The sequence below is a fragment of the Ochotona curzoniae genome, unplaced genomic scaffold (assembly GCF_017591425.1).
Source record: "Ochotona curzoniae isolate NIBS_2020 unplaced genomic scaffold, NIBS_Ocur_1.0 scaffold_4683, whole genome shotgun sequence".
In the NCBI taxonomy this organism is placed as follows: domain Eukaryota; kingdom Metazoa; phylum Chordata; class Mammalia; order Lagomorpha; family Ochotonidae; genus Ochotona; species Ochotona curzoniae.
In genome coordinates this window covers 25,201,600-25,222,513 of record NW_024467121.1, presented here as the reverse complement: position 1 = coordinate 25,222,513, position 20,914 = coordinate 25,201,600, and the positions used below count along the sequence as shown (strand labels likewise).

Below are 20,914 nucleotides of genomic sequence, written 5' to 3'. Positions count from 1 at the left end.
CTGCAGCTCAGCATCACATGGTGTTGCCAATAGTTTTTGGGCACATGTACTCAAAGTGGTACATGAGATATTTAACATCTGATTACCAAATAGATCATACATGACATGCTAAGCTCTCTGTCTTTTTACTTTACTGGGTATGGGCAAAGATTTCTAATATCATTCTCAATATGTTACAGCAAAGTTGCCACAGTGATGGGGATTTTTTCTATTTTTCTCTCTCTGTTTTGTGTCTATCTTTTTTCTGCCTTCCTGTGGATTTTTTGGAATTTTATTTTTTTTTTAGAATTTTCATTCTGATGTATTAATAGTCTTGTAGTGAATCTTTTTGCATAGTTTTTTGAGTTTGGGTTTTTTTTTTTTAAAGATTTGTTTTTATTATTTTTTTATTGGAAAGGCAGATATACAGAGAGGAGAGACAGAGAGGAAGATCTTCCGTCCTATGATTCACTCCCCAAGTGAGCGCAATGCTGATACTACGCCTATCCGAAGCCAGGAGCCTCTTCCGGGTCTCCCACGCGGGTGCAGGGTCCCGAAGCCTTGGGCCGTCCTTGACTGCCATCCCGGGCCACAGGCAGGGAGCTGGAAGGGAGGCGGGGCTGCTGGGATAGAACTGGCGCCCATATGGAATCCTGGGCGTGCAAGGCAAGGACCTTAACCACTGCGCCACTGCGCCGGGCCCAAGTTTGGGTTTTAATTATATATACAGAATGATGATAACCTACTAATACTATTTTTTTATCAGTTCTTTAGAAGAGAATGCACGCACGTGAGAGAGAGAGATAAACCCAAAGAGAAATGATAGAAATGAAGATAGAGAGCCTTCCTAAGCCAGTGGTTTATGCTCCAAATGCATTCCATGGTTGGCATTGGACTGGCCTATTCTGGAAACTGGAAACTTCATCCATTTCATCCAAGGGGTAGTAGGGACCCAACTACACATGCCTGTGCCCACCAGGATCTTCCTTATTAGGAAGCTGAAATTGGCAGCCAGACCTGGAACTGGAACCCAGACCCTTAAAATGGGATGTGGGCGTTACAACCATAGCTTGCTGACTTAGCCAAATACCTGCCTAACAATTTCTTTAAGACACATCTTACCTACTTATGTATGTATTAAAATTTTTTTATAATTTGAAAAAGAAGAGTTACAGAGAGAGAAGGGATTGAGGCAGCAATAAAGACAAAGAGAAAGATTGTCCATCCCTGTTTCACTCCCCAAAAAAGAATGTAACATCCAGAGCTGGGCCAGTCCAAAGTCAGAGACTAGAGGTTTCTTCCTAGTCTCCCACATAGATGCAGGGGCCCAAGCACTGAGCCATCTTCTGCTGCTTCCTCAGCAAGCTGGAAGTGGAGTAGCTGGGATTCACATTGGTGCCCATGTGGAATGCCAAAAGCCCTGTTCATGGCTCTTTCCACTAGGCCACAATGCCAGGCCCTAGTTATTTATTTAAGACCAAATTTTTTTTTTTAAGACCAAATTTGAGAAGTTTAAGGCCATTATTTTGCTAAGTGCTTTTCATCCCTTTTTCTCTTCTTCTTAACAAGACCCTGAAGACATGAAAGATGGATATCTTTTTTATAGCTCTATAGGTCCTCAAGTATGTTCATTTAACTTTTCCCTGTTCTCCCTGTTTTCAGACTAATTTCTAATAATTCTATCCTCTTGATCATTGCTTCTTTCCTCTGCCTACTGCATTCTGCTATTAACCTGTCCATTGAGCTTTTTTCTCTTTTTTTTTTGTGGCTATCATACATTTTAGAACTAAATTTATATTTGATTCTCCTTTGTGCATTATACTGCTATGCTGATACTTTATATTTTGTATTTCTCTCTAACACTTTCTAAGGGTTTTTTGTTTGTTTGTTTTTTGCTTTTTTCATGTGTTTCAAGGGTGTTTGCACTGCTTACTGAAGAAATTTTTTTAAAGTTAGATATACAGAGAGGAGGAGAGACAGAGAGGAAGGTCTTCCATCCACTGATTCACTCCCCAAGCGGCCGCAATGGCCAGAGCTAAGTCAATCTAGAGCCAGGAGCCTGGATCCTCTTCTGGGTCGCCCACGTGAGTGCAGGGTCCAAGACTTTGGACTGTCCTCAACTGCTTTCCCAGCCCAAAAGCAGGGAGCTAGAAGGGAAGCAGGGCTGCTGGGATTAGACAAGGGGCAGGAAACTTCACAGAGCCTGCCTTCCACTAGTGTTCCATCCTACTGGCTGCATATCCCTAGGGTGGGGAGCCCCATCTATTTCTTTCAAAAGTGTTTAAAAAAGAGTGAAGAGGGAGACAGACCTTTCATCTGCCAGTTACTCCCACGATAGCCCTTATAGCCTCTTCTAGGTCAGACCAAAGCCAGCAGCAGAAGCTTCATTCAGGTCTCCCATATGAGTTCCAGGAACCCAAACTCCAGAGATATCTTCTGCTGCTTTTCCAAGGCCATTATCAGAGAGCTGGGTAGAAAATGGAGCAGCTGGGACACAAACTGAAAGCCATATAGAATGATGATGTCATAGGCATCAACTCTACTCAATACACTCCAACACCCACTCATGGAACACTTTTGAATGTTTTTCCAATTTCTTGTGGCACTATATTCAAAATGATAAATCCTTACAAGGATGCTCTTTAACTCACTTAATTCTCCACTTCTCATGTTCACCCCAAATCACCTCCACTTCTTTTCAAGAAAACTTTACCTACTTTGTTACCTATTCCTATACCTAAAGTCACAAAATCATTGATATGGAGTGGTTTATTTTACAAGCGATCAGATAACTAAGAAACTTAGATAATCCTAGACTGCTTCTTCATGATAAAACTAGGAGTATCACACCACATTGCAAGCTACATGCTGACTTCCTTCTTCAACTCGAATAAAGGTGTGTGAGATTATTTATTGCACTTCCATTCCTCCCATCCAAATCTGACAAAAAACTACTAGGAAGAATCCCTACTATTCAAAGGAGATGGAGCAGAGGGATGCAAAATTGTGTTATTCCCATCAACAAACCAATCCACAGATTTTTCTCTTATTCAGTCAGACATCCTATTAAACCGGTCTCATTTGGACTCACTCTGATTCAGACTCTAAGCTCCCTCTCCTCTTCTCCATCTGGCTCATATTAGGAGCTTTCTCTTAGGTCTTTCTGGCTTCCTGAACAGTAGCCAGCCCCCTGTGGTTTGCTGCTGCCAGCCCAATTTCTGTAATTTTCCAGAAGTCTCTGGTTATGCCACATTGCTCAAAGAAGAATAGTATCATTAAAGGGGCTTCACAGCCACATCAACATACCACCTGCTGCTCTCCTGTTGGGTTTGGTGACATCCACCACCCACTACAGAGGGCATCTAGACTTCAATGTCATTTCTGTACAAAGCACAGAGTGAAAGCACTCTTATGAAATCCTGCACTATATAGATTTCTGCATGTCTTAATAGAATAACACGTCCAGAAGGCTTAAAGCACATATGACCAAAATATTTGTTAAAAGCTGCTGGACACCAACAAATGCACTTGCCACAAATCTATTCTAAATCTATGGATGCTGAGATAAGCCATGATGCACCCAGGAGTCTGAGCACAAAAGGAGCAGCTTCTGCCCATTAGCATAATGAATTTCAGGGAAGGTTGGAACCCTGTGCTCAGGGTGTGAAGGATGAGTAGCAATGAGATCATCAACGGAGCATATGACATTTCAGTTTCTGGCTCTGTTTTCCCAGTTCTGTTTTTCTGCAACCTACAAGGTGTTCTGCCTTATGTAACAAGGCGAAGAAGGACCTGTTTGGTTATTCTCAATGCTGTGGACACCTACAGGACTCACAGAGCACACGGACTTCTCCTGGATAAATACCATATGCACTGCTGGGAATCAGATTCTAGCCCTATTCTAAAGCAAAGAACTGTCAAGCTTGAGAATACATGACAGAGACATTTTCTGATGAAGAAAATCAAGATATATGACATTACAGAAATTATATAAAAGTGAGACTCTCCTAAAAAAAAAAAGATGGGGACATGCAGTTGCAAATCAATTAACATTTTTTTTTTTATGTAAGGTTAGAAATGTAGGAGAAATAGTGAAAAAATCCACAATTTATTGTAAATTGTTGGCAATTTAAAGCACATAAATATTGACAGAACATATTTTTTGTAGCGAAGTATTGATTTCATTATGCAGAAAGAAAGTAGCATGTCCATTTTACATGTGCGAAAGCTGAGAGAGGTAAAGTAAGTTGCCTGCAGTAACATGGCTGGTGCCAGGAACAGTCAGGATTGCAGGCTAGTCCCACTCCATAAAGCCTCTGTTCATGCTCCTAGTTTCTAAGTGGGCAATGCCAGGGGATTGCCCTTGGAGAAGGCTTTCTGTGAGTCATGAGGAGTCCGGAGAGTTCAAGAGATCCTCCACCAAAATCCATCCAAATCCACATGAAATGCTTAAGTATAGAAAGGAAAGGAATTTTCCCTCTGATCCTCAGACATCCCAGATGGAAGTCTGCATTGCTGAAGGACTCAAGGGTATCAGCTAATGGGAAAACAGAACTGAAGTCACAAAGTCTGACCATGAACTGAGGACTCCCAATCATTACAAACCTGATAAGAGAACAAATCCACTTTTAAAATATTGAAAATTCTCATTATTTTATCCTGGTCAAGAAAGAGAAAACCATAAAAGTCATTCAGATTCTAGAGCTTATGTTCCACAATGGATTATAGGGATGGGGCTCAAGCATCATTTTACTCCCAACTCCTCGTTGAGAGGTAAAGTTTCTGGGGCACCGTTATCACAAGGTCATTGCCTCCCAGTAACTAAGTCCTTCTGAGGCTGAATAAAAGCCAGCATCTAACCACCAGTCTGCTCGATGGCTTTACAGGTGTATTTCAAATACTGTGAGGAAAATGGGATTTTTAAAAAGTACGTTTATTTTGATGCAAAAAAAATTTTAAATCCATGCACAAGTTTTTGGGTTCACTTTTTAACAACTTTATTGTGATGACTTTGACATGAAAATTATGTATGTTTAAGATGTGCATTTGATTATTTTTATCACAAATAATGTTAAAATTTGAAATTGAAATAGGTGCATATCTTCCAGGATATATCAGTGCAAATACACAGCATGAACAAATCATAGAAGCTCAAGAAGACTCTACATCCTTTATTGTAGTCTATAATTACTACTGTTCTGTGGAACACCAGAACCAATGACCTTCACCTGACTGCATTTGGGTACTTATTATTGGATCCTACTCCCTAAACACACACACACACACACACCCTTTCCAAAGGAAACCTAATACACTGTTGGTGGGAATATGAATTAACACAGGTGTTTAAAAATAATACAGTTTTTTCATAAAGTTATGAATGCCACATGTATAAATCCTATTAGACACTGCAAATGGCCAAACCATTTGTTGCAACTGTATAAGCCCTAACTTGCAAAATAGGTCGTGGAACCAATTCTTTGCTCTAACTAAGTGCCCTGCTCTCAGAGCATTCCTACAGCTGAGAGAATTCATGTGAGCCTTTCCAGGAGACACTTGGCACACAGACCCTCCACAATCCAGCTACTGCTTTTCTTTGAGACCAGAGTCTAGAGCTCCACCAACAGCAGTCAATTCAAAAATCTGTAGCTCCCTACACATATCTTCCTGGACCTTGCCTCTATCACTTGCTCTAGCTTGGAGGGAATCATCTTTTATGAACTCTCTCATCTCTACAAAAGCTGTATTGTTTGAATTAATGCAAAACTTAAGCAGTTTGCATTTTCCATCTCAGTATTTTTTTATTCTGATTAGGTTCACATATGCATGCAAATCTCCTAAATTCAAATGCCACATTGGTGAGTGGGTTTTACAGCTACAGGCATTAGTAAATGAGAAGTCTATGCTTTATCTGTAGTGATGGCTCGTCCAAAACTGCTACAGGTGAGATCAAGAAGGAACACAGCAGAACTGATATGTGATTCAAATGGTTTGAAAATTTAGTGATATTCCAACAACTGAGTACAAACCCCCTTCAGACACGGTCCACTAGTTAAGACTGAATTTTCACAACGCATAATTTTTCTAAAGAAAAACATATCAAAATGTAGCATTACCATAAAAAAAATTTATCCTGGTTACCTGAGATCCACATCTCTCTTCATCTCACTGAGATTCACCAAAAAAATAAATAAATAAAAAATTTGATTCATTTCTATTTATGTTTGGTAGGAAATAAATTTTATTCTATTTTGTCTCAAGTTAGGTTACTTAGAACCCTCCTACAATAATAAACAATCTGCTCAATAGCACATTAGTTGAACAACAGCATAAAATTTCCAAAGGTGGAGGGTAGGGTGAAGTGAGGTGAGTAAAATGAGATCATACCCAAAAGCCTTAATGATCCAATGGACCTGTCATTGTGAAGCTGGGTAAATCTATGTAATTAATATATTATCGTCAAACTTGAATTTTCTCAGCAGTCAATAAGGATAACAAAACACAATCCATGGAATGGCTCAATGGATTACAAACACGTCATTTACAACCATCTGTACAAAGAAATTCTATTTCTTAATACGGTGTTAAAACCTTAAAGGAGATTTACAGGTATGTACGAACTTAATCTAAAACTAACAGCATTATAAAGTGACCCAAGAATAATATGAAACACATAGGCTATATAGAATGAACACTCAATATTTTATTATTACTTAACTTACCTATTTCTCAGGTTTATAGAATTTATAGCAACAAAATAAGGACAGCAAGGCACTTCACTGTCCTTAAGGAATTAAGGTTCACAAAGGGAATAAATATACACCAAAACAGACACATTGGATAGTCCAAACTCTCACTTTGAGATAAAAATAAATCCAAGTGATATAAGAATGCAAAGCAGTGAGACCTTACGACAAATTCATTTGAGACATCAAGATTAATCTCACAAAGAGACCACTGCAGCAAGTCTTAACAGATTTGGAGGCAGTTTTCTCAATATCTGGCTTATAATTCTTAAACCTCTAGGAAAAAAAATAAAAGAAAAGCAAGTGATAAGTTAACAGTGAATCCTGGAAAGGTTAACAGAGAATCCTGGAGAATTTCTACTAGTCACCAACTTTTGAAGCTTTAACTAAGGATCACAATTAGGGCAGAAAATAGTGTTTTGCCTAAAATGCATTTAATATTGCCAACGTAAAGAAAGAAAGGATCAAGATTTGCCATCCTCCTTTAAGCTCAAAATTTCTCAACATTCCAACCAAAGCAATAAGTGCTCTATATCTGGGTGTAATACAACCACTGACAACCAGAAACTGTGATGAGTCCTCTCGAATCCACATTGTTGCTTCCATAGATTCCAACAGGAAGAAGTGCCCCCAAATAAATGGAAGATGTAAAAAGATAATTAAAGAAATAAACTGCTCCCTAGAAACAGATGTGATCTTAACAAGCATTGTCCAGGCTCATGTAGTGGGTTTTAGGGAGGAGGTTGAGGATTGTGGGTTTCCATATACTCTTCCATTTATTCAACCACAAAGCACACAGTGGAGATGACAGAAGGCCCTGCTAATCCAACAGTTCAGTGCAGGAGAGAGGACTGGAACTGTGCACAGTATCACTGCCTGAGAAATAGTGGTAAGCACACAAGCCCTGAGTGAATGGATCCATTGACAAGCCAGGTACCCTGCCATGTCCAAACATTCAACTGATTTCAAACATTTCTCACCCCAAGAAAAAAGCTGTGTGCCATAAAACAGATAGTACACAGACAATGACCTTGAATGTTTAAAGGAAAAGAATAATTTAATTTTTTATTATTATTTTGAGACACCAGGACACAGAGGTAGAGGAAAAATAAAAAAACAAGAGAAAGAGATATCATCCACTGGCTTACTATCCAAATACCTTTAGAAGGGTTAAGAACACAAAATTTCAAGTCCACACTTGGGTATCAGGACCACCTTGCCAGCCCAAGCACTTCTTAATTTCAAAACACTTTGTTCTGCACCTGACATGGTTGTCTGGTGGCTAAAGACCTTGCTTTGCATGCGCCAGGGTCCCATATGGGCACCACTTCATGTTCCGGCTGTTTCAGTTCCCATCCAACTCCTTGCTTGTGGCCTGAGAAAGCAGTGGAGGATGGCCCAAAGGCTTAGAACTCTGAACCACATAGAAGATCCAGAGGAGGCTCCTGGATCCTGGCTTCAGATCAACTCAACTCAGTTCAGACTGTTGCGGCCACTGGGGATGGAAGCTTATCTGTCTCTCCCTCTCTCTGTAAATCTGATTTTCCAGTAAAAACAAATAACTCTTTAAAAAAAACTTTTTTTGTGGGGTGTATAAACATCAATAACAATAAATGGAAATGTAACTGGTTAAGACACCACCAATGGGGAACCTTTTACATGTAAGTTGCCACCCAACAAGGAGGTGTCAGGAAACGCTTAAAATCCCCAAACCCTTCCTCAAACCATTGGTATCTCTCTCTCCCTGCCTCCTTTCAAGAGGCACCCTACCTCCTGGCTTTCTCCAGGGAGGTGCTTTCCCCTTCCCTCTCCTTACCCTGCTCACCTGGTCCCTTCGCAAATAAAGATTTGTGTCTGAAATTTTAAAAAATGGAAATGATATAGCAGTTCTTATATCTGGGTAGCTTGATTATTTGATAATTTTAATTCCTTCCTATGACTTTTTTATATTGTCCTAAAGTTTCTGTAAGATAATTTTTATAATTCATAACATTATGTTTTAAGAAAGACAGATGACATTTAAAAATGTACAGATATACATGGTTGGAAGCAAAGGGGAAATGTTGGTGAGAAAACACAAACCATCTGGGAAGGATTCAGAAAACTAGGGTGTATGGCAGCAAACGGACACTGGACTGAGATTAAAACACAAACCAGTCAAGAAATGGGCAAACACTTTCCAAAAGAACAAATTCAAATGGCTAACGGACGCATGAAAAAATGTTCAAGCTCTCTGGCAATAAGGGAAATTCAAATAAAAACAACACAGAGGTTCCACTTAATGCCAGAAAGAATTGCCCATATACAGAAAACTACCAACAACACCTGCTGGTGAGGTTGCAGAGAAACAGGAACCGTACTCCACTGCTGGTGGGAATGCAGGCTGGTGCAGCCACTATGGAAGTCAGTATGGAGAACAATTAGGCAGTTAAAAATTCACCTACCATATGACCCAGCAATATCACTTCTAGGAATATATCCAAAAGACTTGTTACATGAGAAAGCAACATGCTCCCCAATGTTCACTGCAGCACAATCAACAATCGCAAGAACATGAAAGCAACCTAAATGCCCATTAACAGAGGACTGGATAAAGAAACTGTGGTTCAGCTACACTATGGAATACTACTTGGCTATTTAAAAAATGAAAATGAAATACTTTGTGGCCAAATGGGCCAAGCCAGAGACCAGTATGCTAAGGGAAATGAACCAATCCCAAAAGGTCAAAAATCCAAAAAGATATCATGTTTGCTCTAATATAAGATAATAAAATGTCAAATATAGGGATATTATATGTGAATCTTACTCTGTGCCACTTCATACTTACCCGTACCTTCTGTAACAAGATCTTGTGATGTAATTCATTAATCAACCATCCATAAGAGGCTGATTTTTTACAATCACCTGAGATGGTCAATATCCCTTTTTTCACTGTTATTGGTACTGCCGATAATAACAAAGATCTAATCCTCATTGTAGCTACATTAGAGCCCTATGATACAAGAATGAACTCACAAGGAAATGACAGTCTCCTACATGGTTGGGACACACCCCAATAGTAGCATGATGGACTTAGGAAAATTCACGAAAGACACACATTGTGAAACTTCAGGGGAGCACAGAGTGGAGGGGAGGGAACTTGGGGAAGGGGCAAAGGGCAAGGGAGAGCCCAGTGTGAACTAAATTGTATCAAAAAACAATAATACTTTTTTTAAAAAGGAACCTCAATGTCATAGTTAGATACGCTTACAGCATGTGTTTTGATTTCCACAAAGAATCTAGTTGGAACTATGTTTTTGAGTTTACTCCAAAAGACATTTCTGAAACGGATTAGAGGCTATGGGCTATTGTGACAAAGTGGGCTATTACTGACAAAGGTAAGGACATAATGGATGTGAGTATAGATCATAAGACTCAATCATTTGAAAGACACCTTGAAGATTCAACTGTGGGTGCTGAGTTAGAGATCTGCACAATTAACAAAAGTTGAGGGAGAGCGATGAGAAAGTTGTTTTAAATGTAGGTGTCTACAGTCTTAAAAAGAACATCAACTAGTCACTAGAAATGTGAATTTGCAAATTAAGAAGATTGGGCTGGTGACACGGATTTAGGAATCATCTAGCCAGATAGCAGAGGCAGTCCGATAATGATGAGACACGGAAAGAGAAGAAGAAAGGATGCAAAGGGGTCAGAAACAAAGGACAGGAGAAGAGATTGGAAAATCACGGCAGAAGAAACAGTTTCATTTCTTCCAAATAGTTTCCTTACTCTTGTCAAATTCATCGCTGGCACATGGATTGCACGGTGGCATCATTTTACCCAAGAGGCTTTCGTGTTTTCTTTTCTTCACCCACCATCAGTCATTCAGTGGTGTGTTTTTCGACTCCATGGTGCTGTAGGTTTTTGTTTTAATTTCATACCTATTGTTGACTGTGTTTCCTTACTTCTCATTTAAGGGCTCGAATAGTGATGGTATAATAGAGACTATCGTATTCAGATGTGAAGATACAATGCAGTATGCACCCCTACTTCCAAATCAAAGATGGACTCCCAGTGAAACTGTCGGACATATCTAGACAATGGGATGCTGGACTGTTTGACATTGTCTGTTCCTGCAATGTCAGGCCACACTTAAATAACAGACTGATAGACTTATGACTGCCTATGAAGAACTACACTATTGTAATAATATGAGAATAATCAGTTGGTGAGTTGGAATTTAGGGGTGAGGAAATCCCAGGCTATGGAATTGAACCATAAAATTCAAAATAAATTTTAAAAAGAAAAGAAGAGTAAGAATGCTGGTCTCCAACAGGACATGAATACTCAAATAGAAATGCAGGCTCTGATTCCAGTTGCACAGAGAAGCTAAGTGTGCCAACAAGTGTGCTAAATGCTGTGCCAAGGTCAGGAGGCTCAGCACTGAGAGACGGTTATTGGAAATGGTGATTAGAAAGTCAAGTGACATTAAAAAAAAGGTCACCCTATTAAAAAAATAATAATATCACCCTGCTTCATGTAACTGGACTAGACGTTCCTTGGTGGAACTGCTATTTTAAAATATATCTGGACTCCAGCATACTCATCTCAAGTCATTTCTGCTTCATACAAATGGGCGTGAGGTGTTCGTCTCTTGAGTGCTAACAGTTTGGGGCCATTGCCACAGCAACCAACAGAACAACTGTTATCTTCTAACTCTGTCCCTCACCAGCCCTGCGCCAGCCTGCGGTCTGCATAGGAATGAAGCTGTTTTCAGACAGTGCTCTGTGGGACTCTGGCTGCAGGTGTCTGTGAACACTGCCTCATTTTGGATATTTTCTGTAATTATGGGAATGATGAAATCTGTCATGCAGTAAGGTAACAGGCAGGAAAGACAAATTAATAACTAGCTTCCTGAGCTAAATATATATATGTATCAACTCCAGTTGAATTTGTTTCAATTAGTTGAGTTTTTAAAGTCACAGTTTTGGCAACTCTTTTACCAAACTGATGGTTTTCTTTAATATTAAAGAGGAAACTTTTTACATCTAAAATACCCTCATAAAAACAAACAGGCTTGAGTTTTGCCAGATTTTATCTCACTCAAAATGCTAACGTGTGTGGAGGACAAGAGTCACTTGTTTATCCACTCTTTTACATTAAACTGAATTCCCCTTGCTCAATTCTTGTGAATGGATAATGTTTAAAATTATTAACATCTCAGCTGTCTATTAGTTATGATTAATCACAGCAGTAGAACAAAGAACAAAGCAAACTACTTGAGACACAATTTGGTGTAACTCACGGTGAAGATTCACATATTATATTTCTTTCCATTATGGAAAAGATTCAACAAAATTGTATGAATAATGCAGTAAAGAAGTTTCCTGAATCTATGATCTTGTAGCATGAAAAATCTCCCATCCCATAGAACATAAAATAGGCTGGACAATCTTCAAAGTATCAACTGGACATATGAATAAGATCTGGGTTCCTCAAAGTTCATGATTTTTGCTACAACCATAATCCATCTGCTCAGTAAGTTACTTAATTTGTCCTGGATCAATTCCTTTTACTCTATTTCATTCAAAGTAGCCATGCAATCAACTATATAACATAAAGCAAGTAAATATGAACAGATACAGCTGGTCATTTTAAGGTTTCTGAGAGTTCTGAATCTTAAATATTTGTTCCATTTACAAATTTTTTAAAATACCACATTATTTTTCTTTAACTCAAAAGAAATTTTTTTTCTATTTCCATTGTTAAGTGTGAATAGGGATGGGGGCAGTTCAGACTAGGCAGGGCTATAGCACCCGTGGGCCTCACGGTGAGCTGACTGTTCTGACAGGTGCGGGTAAAAATTAGAATGGGTTGAGGGGTGTTTGGGCTTAGCCACAGCATTAGCTGGCAGAGGCTGGTACTGGGAGCTAATTCTGTCAAGTTAAATGCCAAAACCACCTGGAGACTGCATAATCTGGGAGTGGGTGTGGCCTAGTAGGGAAATAGTGGGCACCTCCCTCAGGATTACCACCCTCACTGGACAGCATGAAAACCAGGCTAGGAGCAGGGGCGGCTAGACAGAAAGGCACCTGCCAGTAGGTGTATGGGCTGGATAGTAGGTTGGTTGGATTGAACTAGGCTTCAATGTCCATTGATGTGTGCGAGAGTTAAATGGGATGTGGGACAGACTGGACAAGCCTGCGGTACATACTGGCAAGCATGGCAACCAGGGTAGGGGGCAGAACTGGTAGGGGTTTTGGGGAATCGCCCCAACTAGGCTGCAGCTCCAACTGGTTTGCATGAAGACCGAGTATGAAGTGGGTAGGATCGAGCTGGACAACAACACCCGTTGGTTCACGAGGAAGACGGGGCTGGAAACCGAACGGACCCAGCAATCGCAACGACCAGCATATGCATAAGCTGGTTGGTGTGACGAATGGTGTTAGAGTCTGTACTAGCAAACTCACTCAAGAATCAGATCTGGGATCAACTCAGATGAAGTTTCTTTGGATATCTCTCCAACTGAACTGCTGATCTTGGAACCCCTACCATCAAGAGACTGTCAGCCAGTGGACTCTGAATAGGCTTCATTGCGGTTGGGACGGTGTGAGATTGGCAGCAATCCAGAACTGATGAGCTATCAAAACTGCTTGAGCAGGACCCTTGGAGAGCGCCTCATGTTGGGGATTGGGGATGGGTGGGAGGTTGGGTGGGGCTTTTCCCTTTGTTACTCCCCTAACCCCAGATACAGGGCAAAATGATTATATTAGTGTGGAAACAATGATATTACCCACTTTCACCCTGTAGCCATTGAACCTTTGTACCCTAATAAACTAAGATTATTAAAATTTAAAAAAAAAGATTTATTTTACTTTTATTGGAAAGGCGGATATACAGAGAGGAGAGACAGAGAGGAAGATCTTCCATTCAATGCTATGCCGGTTCGAAGCCAGGAGTCTCTTCCGGGTCTCCCACGCGGGTGCAGAGTCCCAAAGCTTTGGGCTGTCCTCCACTGCTTTCCCAGGCCACAGGCAGGGAGCTGGATGGGATGCCGGGCCACCAGGATTAGAACCAGCACCCATATGGGATCCCGGGCATGCAAGGCGAGGACCTTAACCACAGTGCCATCATGCCGAGCCCAACTCAAAAAATTTCTAATCACATGATTCAGTGAACTCCAACCTAATGAAATCCAATGTCAGCATGGAATTCTGATGTAAAGGAAACTATTTAAAATTATAGAACAGGGACTGGTGATGTGATACAGTGGTTACAGTCAACTCCTATAACAGCGACATCCCAGCTTCCTGTTAATGGCCTTGGAAAAGCAACAGACAGTCCTAATGTTTGCACCCCTGCCACTCATGTGGAACCAGGAAAAAGCTACTTGCCTCCTGGGTGCCACCTGGTCCAGGCCTGGCCACTGAACTGATAGATGTCTCTTCTAACTCTGACTTTCAGATGAATAAATAGATATAGATTTTTCTTTTAAAAAAATGGCAGGGCAATCTGTTATAAATACAGATCACTTAAACGTATAGGTCACATTCAAAACAACCTGACCCTTATTTATGCAACATATTAAGCAGCTACTTTGCTTGGTGCTAGGAATGTAGCAATAAACAAGCAAGTATAACCCCTGGTCAATAGGCCTTGGAAAAGACACAAACCCATCCAAAAACCACAAGGCCCACAAGTTGGGGTCAGCATAACATAAATGGACAATGTGCAATTCTAGCCTTAGCACTGACAGTTCAACACCAAAATCAAAGAGCAAGATAACCACAAAGGAATCCAAAGAGTTACAGCAGAAGTTCCTCAATTTATTCCTTGTGAAAACTACATTGCTTTAAAAAATGTTTACATAAAAATCAAATGAGAAAAACAACTCTGTCTTCACACATGCTCCCTCTCCCCAATTCCTTTGTTCAGGACTCTACATACTGAAAACTCACCAGCTACCTTCTGTGGAGGGTGTGTGTGTGTGTGTGTGTGTGTGTGTGTGTGTGTGTGTGTGTGAGAGAGAGAGAGAATGAGTGGGCTCTTATGTATGAAGATCTTAACCATAACACTTGTATTATATTAGAAAACCTGCAACAAAGTATGTTCATCAAACCCAGGGCTTTCCTGATTGTTTCCTGATTGTTACATTTACTCCCTCACTTCTCCAAATAAACCAGGTCTTCCTTATGGCACCTGCAATTATTGCCTTACAGCACTCAGCACAATCCATATACCCTCTTATAGCTTAAACTAAATTAAACCAAGACATGCTACCAGGGAGAACTCTGGAGACTACAAAGGGTAGATCAAATAAATATCTTATAAAAATTCTTCCCGGAGAGAAATCAATTCCTCCCCATGTTTGTCAAACATTAAGAAAACACTTGAATCAACACCCATCACAGGTTAATCATGCCGGCTAATAACTGGAATTAGCAATATCACTGAAAGTTAAGTCCCTACAAAAGTCTCCAAAACAACTACATCCAATTTTACAAGATCACATGGTCATGGAGAAAGAGTATACCAACTATTTTTATTTCTTTCATAATATTATAACTACATTAAGATAAGCTTCTTGAAAATAAATACACAACCAATGGAGTAAGGCTTCAACGGAGCTGTGCCTTTTACATCTGGGGGCACATTCACCATCACCTAACTCAACACTGAAAGAACAAGATTCTGCAAAATGATGTCTCTAGGGCAGAGGAGAGCAGGCACAGTAATACCGGCAGGCATGAGGAGTACTGCTCATCCATTTTAATATCAATTCTGTTGTGTACCAGCTTGTACATAGAGTAAGTCCCAAAGAAATGTTAATGTTCAAGAGACAGAAAGAAAAGTCACCAACATAAGCCACTACAATTCTAACTCTTGGGCCTCCCTTTCTAACCCTGGTCCTTCTAGGCTCGTTAGCAGTCCCCAAATCATCAAGAAAAGTGACTGTCATTCTGCCCTGCTATCACAGAGTATACCATGTGCATCACTCTGATAATACGTACATATTAGCCTCCAAAATACTACCATTGTATTGCCTAGAACACACAGAAAAAACATCTAAGTAATTTTTTGAAGGTAAGTTATGAAAAAATACAGCTATTAAAAAATCCAAAAGACTTTCTTGGCAAGTCTCATTTGAGAACCTTGTGTATAAATTCCATCATCAGCTTTGGCTGCTATGGCAACTAGAATATTTAGGAAGTGATTTGAAATGAGTATCACTACATATCCAAAATCTTTTGCAAGAAACGGAAAAGACAATGAGATCCAATCCACTCCAAATTTCAAACCAGATTGTCAACTTTCATTCCTAAAATCTATTTATGCTCCTATTTGCAAATCAACAGATAACAATTACATGTACGTGTAATAAAAGAGCCCTTCATTTTATTTCTTAACTAGGCACACTGAAACATCATTTAATACTCTCCCAGTTTCATGGGACAGTTGATAAAATAACAATTTTGTAGTCTTAGGTTCACAATCATATGAAATACAAAGTCTAACCATTTACTCCCTGCATTCCCCCTAATTTTCCTACTATCAACATCCTTTGTCAAAGGGCTACCTTCATGAACGGCAAGAAACCCAAACGCACAAAGGTAATTACCCAAGGTCCACTGCTGGCAGTAGGGCTCCCTCTTGGTGCTGTGCATTGCAGGGATTTAAACACACACATAATGATGGATAGTCATCATTACAGTATTGTGCAGGGTATTTTTACTGACCTAAAATCCTCTGTGCTCTATTTTTTTATTCCCTCTCCTCCCTCACCCCTGCATGCCAGTATCTATTAGATTGTGTTTATAGTTTTGACTTTCCTAAAGTGTCAAAAAGCTGGAATAATGTATTGCATTATCTTATTTATTTATTTATTTTAATGATACCTTTGTGCCAAAATAGTTTGACAGCACATTTATTGTTAAACCAAATAACATCAAATATTAGCATTTGGGTGCTCCACAATTTTTATCCATTCATTTATTTAAAGAGACCTAGATTTCCAAATTTCGAAAATTCTGGGTAAAGCTGCTATAAACATTTGTGCATTCATTATTGTTTGGACACAGCCCTCCAACTCCTTTGGATTATGCCAAGGAGTTCAATGGCTATATTGTGTGGTGCGAGGATGCTTGGCTTTGTAAAAAATTATCAAACTGTATTTCAAAGCGGCCGTACAATTTTACATTTCTATCACCACAAAAGGGTTCCTGATGCTCTACCTATATCTTCTCAATGTTTAGCGTTTCCAGTGTTCTAATTTTGGTTATTCTAATAGGCACATAGTGGCCTCTTTGTTTCCCAATGATATATGGTGCCAAGCATCTTTCCATAAGCTTCTTTTCCAGGTCTTTCCATTCAGTCATATCCTATACGAAGGCCTGGTGAACAAACTGTGCAACAGAATGAAAACAGACCCTTCAATTACCACTGGAAAGTGGTTTTCAAGAATAAGCCACAGTTCTCACATTACCATTGAAGAGATACAATTCTGAAGGCATTGAAAGACTAGTTTCATTTGTTGGAGAAAAGAAAATCATATTTAAATGAATATCAATGCAATAATTATTTAATACAGCATTGAAGTCCATGCATCTCACTTTGCTATTTTTAAAAACTTCTCCAACTCTCATTAGTAGGCCATGATATTGAAGAATTCATTTAGAATCATCATTGTGTATAGAATCTATCCACAAAATAGATTTTTTTTCTTTAAGTTCTCTGAATGTTTGAAGACAATGGTTGGAGGATAAGGAGGTTAATCTACCCAAATGAACTGGTAGCAGGAAAAAACATGACAAGTTGTCCAGATTTGTCCTAATGGACAATGAGAGAGTGCACATTTTGCAGGTATATTGGAATCCAAAACAGCCAGAATTCTCACTAAAGACTGTGAATTCATTAAAATAATGGCAAAATTTAAGGAAGCAAATCAAACTGCCATTCTTTTTTCTCTTGTGTTTTTAAGATGGTTATGATATTATAATCTCTTACAAGATTTCTGAATCAGCATTTTTGGCATACAAGCAGCTGATGGAAGCCATGGAGCCATCTTCATCAATATGTTATATAACCCTTTGACCAAAAAAAAAAAAAAGTTGTTCTCTTATCTAACAATCAAATGTGGCCATTAATCTTATCTGGTACCTTATATGATCGCTTTACAACATACAAATCTTCTGTTTATAAATGGTACAATTGCCAATTTTTTTCTGAAGACATGTCATGCTTTTGGGGGGTAATTTCTTTTAGTTTTTAAGTGCTTTCACTGGATAATTTTCCCCAAGTTTTAATGAACTTATAAATGTATGTATGTTTACAGTTCTCTTAATACTACTGACTAGTTTATTTTAATTTACTAATGGAAAAAAATGGCTAAACAGTAACCAAAATCTTCTGAATTCCACATTATATTCAATCTTAGGTTTCTCAATCAAGTTCTAACTCATTGATCAACCATGCCCTCACTGGCTCAGACACAGCCACTTTTAAAAATGAACATGTCAGGCTAATAAAACAAAAAAAGGTGTGCAGAGAAATGAAGCAGATTTTTCCCATGAGTCACCTGAAGAAAAAAAATTTTTAAATGTTGTAGCTGGATGGGATATACAGATCTTCTGACAAACTTTCATTTGTGTAGAGGAAAAAGTTGCCAGAACGGAGAAGTAATTTCTTCTGATGTCATATAACCAACTGGTAGAAATAAGCTGGAAATGATTTATAGTTCATGATGCATGGGATTCAGATAAGAATTAAGAAGGATAGACTGACTTACTTTCTAAGAAATGACAAATAACTATTCTCATTCTCTCTCTCTCTCCTGCCCCCAGACAAAACATATTTCTAATACATACACACACAACTACATTTACACGTACATACACACAAGTTAGACATCTGCTTTGGACAGAAGATGATGTGACAGGTGGCCCTGGTATTTCCTTCCATTGTGCAATAACAAGGTAATGACATGGTTTGTAAGTGAAGAAGACTGTACAAATTAAATTATAGCCCTTGGCAGGCAAATCAGCGTTTGTTCATCCGCTGAGTGTATTATACTCGAGTAGATTTTATCAGAAGATTTTATTGTACTTCTCACAGTTTAGTTATTATTTTTCCAGCTTTGTTATAAATGTGACCATAGAAAATGCCCTTACTCTTGTCCAATACCTACTTTCAATTTACTGAATGAGTCATTTGTAGAACAGACCCTGAGAACATTATGAGTGAACACTGAAAGTGCACGCTCTCTCCTCCTTCCTGATAAATTTTAAAGTGGTTGAAGGAAAACACACTTAATTCATTGGCCTATTAATAATGCCGTGATGAAAAAAGAACCTAATGGAAATTCAGCATGACCAACCAAAACTGGAGATAAACAACAAATGCATATTAGATTAAAATAAACATCAGACTATTTTGAGAGCCTCAATTATCCTGATACTTACCAATGAGGAAAGTCAGTGAGTAGGAGTTTTTTATACACTTCTACAGCCCCTAAAACAGATCAACAACCTGCTCAAAGAGCTGTTGGTCCTCACTCAAACCAACTAAAAACCACAAATGTCTGTTAAAATCTAGGTAAGGAGAAACAAGCATGGCAGCTTGTTATCAGTCAATCACCAAACAACAGGCCTTTTGACAGGTCTTATTCTTGAGTTACATCAATATATGAATGTATACCACTTACTTATTTACAACTGCTAAATGTTAATCAAAATTGTTTTAACATTTAAGGAAATGGAAATGCTAACCAAACTGATTTGACTATTGCATATTAAACATATGCATCAAATTAGCACACTACACCACATTCCTAGGCACAGTTAAGACAACAATAAAAATTTGTAAAAGGCAATAACATCTTTATCAAAGAATAGAAATTCCACATGAGCTAAGAGCTTTGTTTATTTGTTTCTCTACTGGGTCTCTCAGCAGCTGCTGTGTCTAACACACAATGGGTATGCAACCAATAGGTTTATATGGATGGATGAATGAGTGAGATATCTTCCCAGAGGAGCAACTAGTCCTAAGCACCAGTGTTCTCCACAAAAAATCAACCTCTTTTGGCTTCAGCCTACAGAAATATGAGGCAACAAGGACATGTGATCAATGAATATTCCAATTCTATGTTGACAGTTGGTTTTACCTCATTCCATATTTTTATTTCATTCTAAAATATTTGTGCTCATTGTTGTACACATCCATAATAAAAGGAAATTCGGAATTCATTTGGAGACAATAATCTTTATACTTTGTTTAAGAGCATGTTTCAGGCAACAATGCCACTTGGAAACAGCATCATTATGTTTGCTAAGGAGATTAGGAGACTATTGGGGGGAAGAGGGAAACATTTAAGTGTTTTCTTTAGCCTTTCAGTAAAGGGCACAGTGACTAGAATGGAAAAACAGGGCCAGCCTAGCCTCCCAGTCAACTCCTTTACAGCCCCTTGAGGAGAAAAATGGCCATGATTTTGTTTTGCTTTTTAGTCCAAAACCACAAAGATATTAACCTAAAACTGTAAATATTCGATACTTCAGTTTTATCCAACTTGTCCTTCGCTAACAAACATAATGGCAAAACCCAAAGTAACTTTCTGTTTATAATCTGTTGTAGAATATGTAAGCATCTCTCAGTAAAGCATCTCATTTTGTACATCTGCCCTGCAAGATGACAGCAACTGGCCTGACAGAGGGGCAAAGAAAATAGTCTGTTATCAGCTGTTCTACTTCCTGTGGGCTGCAGAGAGGACGGTACTCTGCTGTGTGAGCATTTTATTTATTTTTTTAAAACTGCAGGGAAAAATATGGAATGCTTCACGAATTTGCGTGTCATCCTTGCGCAGGGGCCATGTTAATCCTCTCTGTGTCATCCCAATTTTAGTATATGTGCTGCTGAAGCGAGCACAGTATGAGCATTTTAGAGAGCCTGGGCTACACAGCTGCTAAACCTCTCAGGTTTCTCTCATGGCATGGAAACAAGTACCCTTAATCTGGTAGATTGGACCATGGCTCTGAGCTGCTTTTTACAACATGCTCTCCAAGCCTATTCATTGATTCACACCACAAGTACTTACAGTGGATCTACTGTGTGTGAGTCATCATAGTTTAATGTACACAGACAAGACTCTAGCAAAGAAAGGAGGGTTTATAAAGGGAAAGCTAATTGATTCAGATATTTTTTCCCAAAAAAGTCAGTGA

General features: G+C 39.0%; 1 protein-coding gene and 1 non-coding gene across 7 annotated transcripts in view; both read right to left on the bottom strand.

The window, feature by feature from the left end:
* The window catches only part of RGS7 (regulator of G protein signaling 7), a 355,504-nt gene that overhangs the window by 297,466 nt on the left and 37,124 nt on the right, over positions 1–20,914 (bottom strand). The gene's annotated exons all lie outside the window — the stretch shown is intronic.
* LOC121148258 lies at positions 20,515–20,621 on the bottom strand. The gene has a single exon (XR_005882535.1). It is a non-coding gene; the product is annotated as a U6 spliceosomal RNA (small nuclear RNA).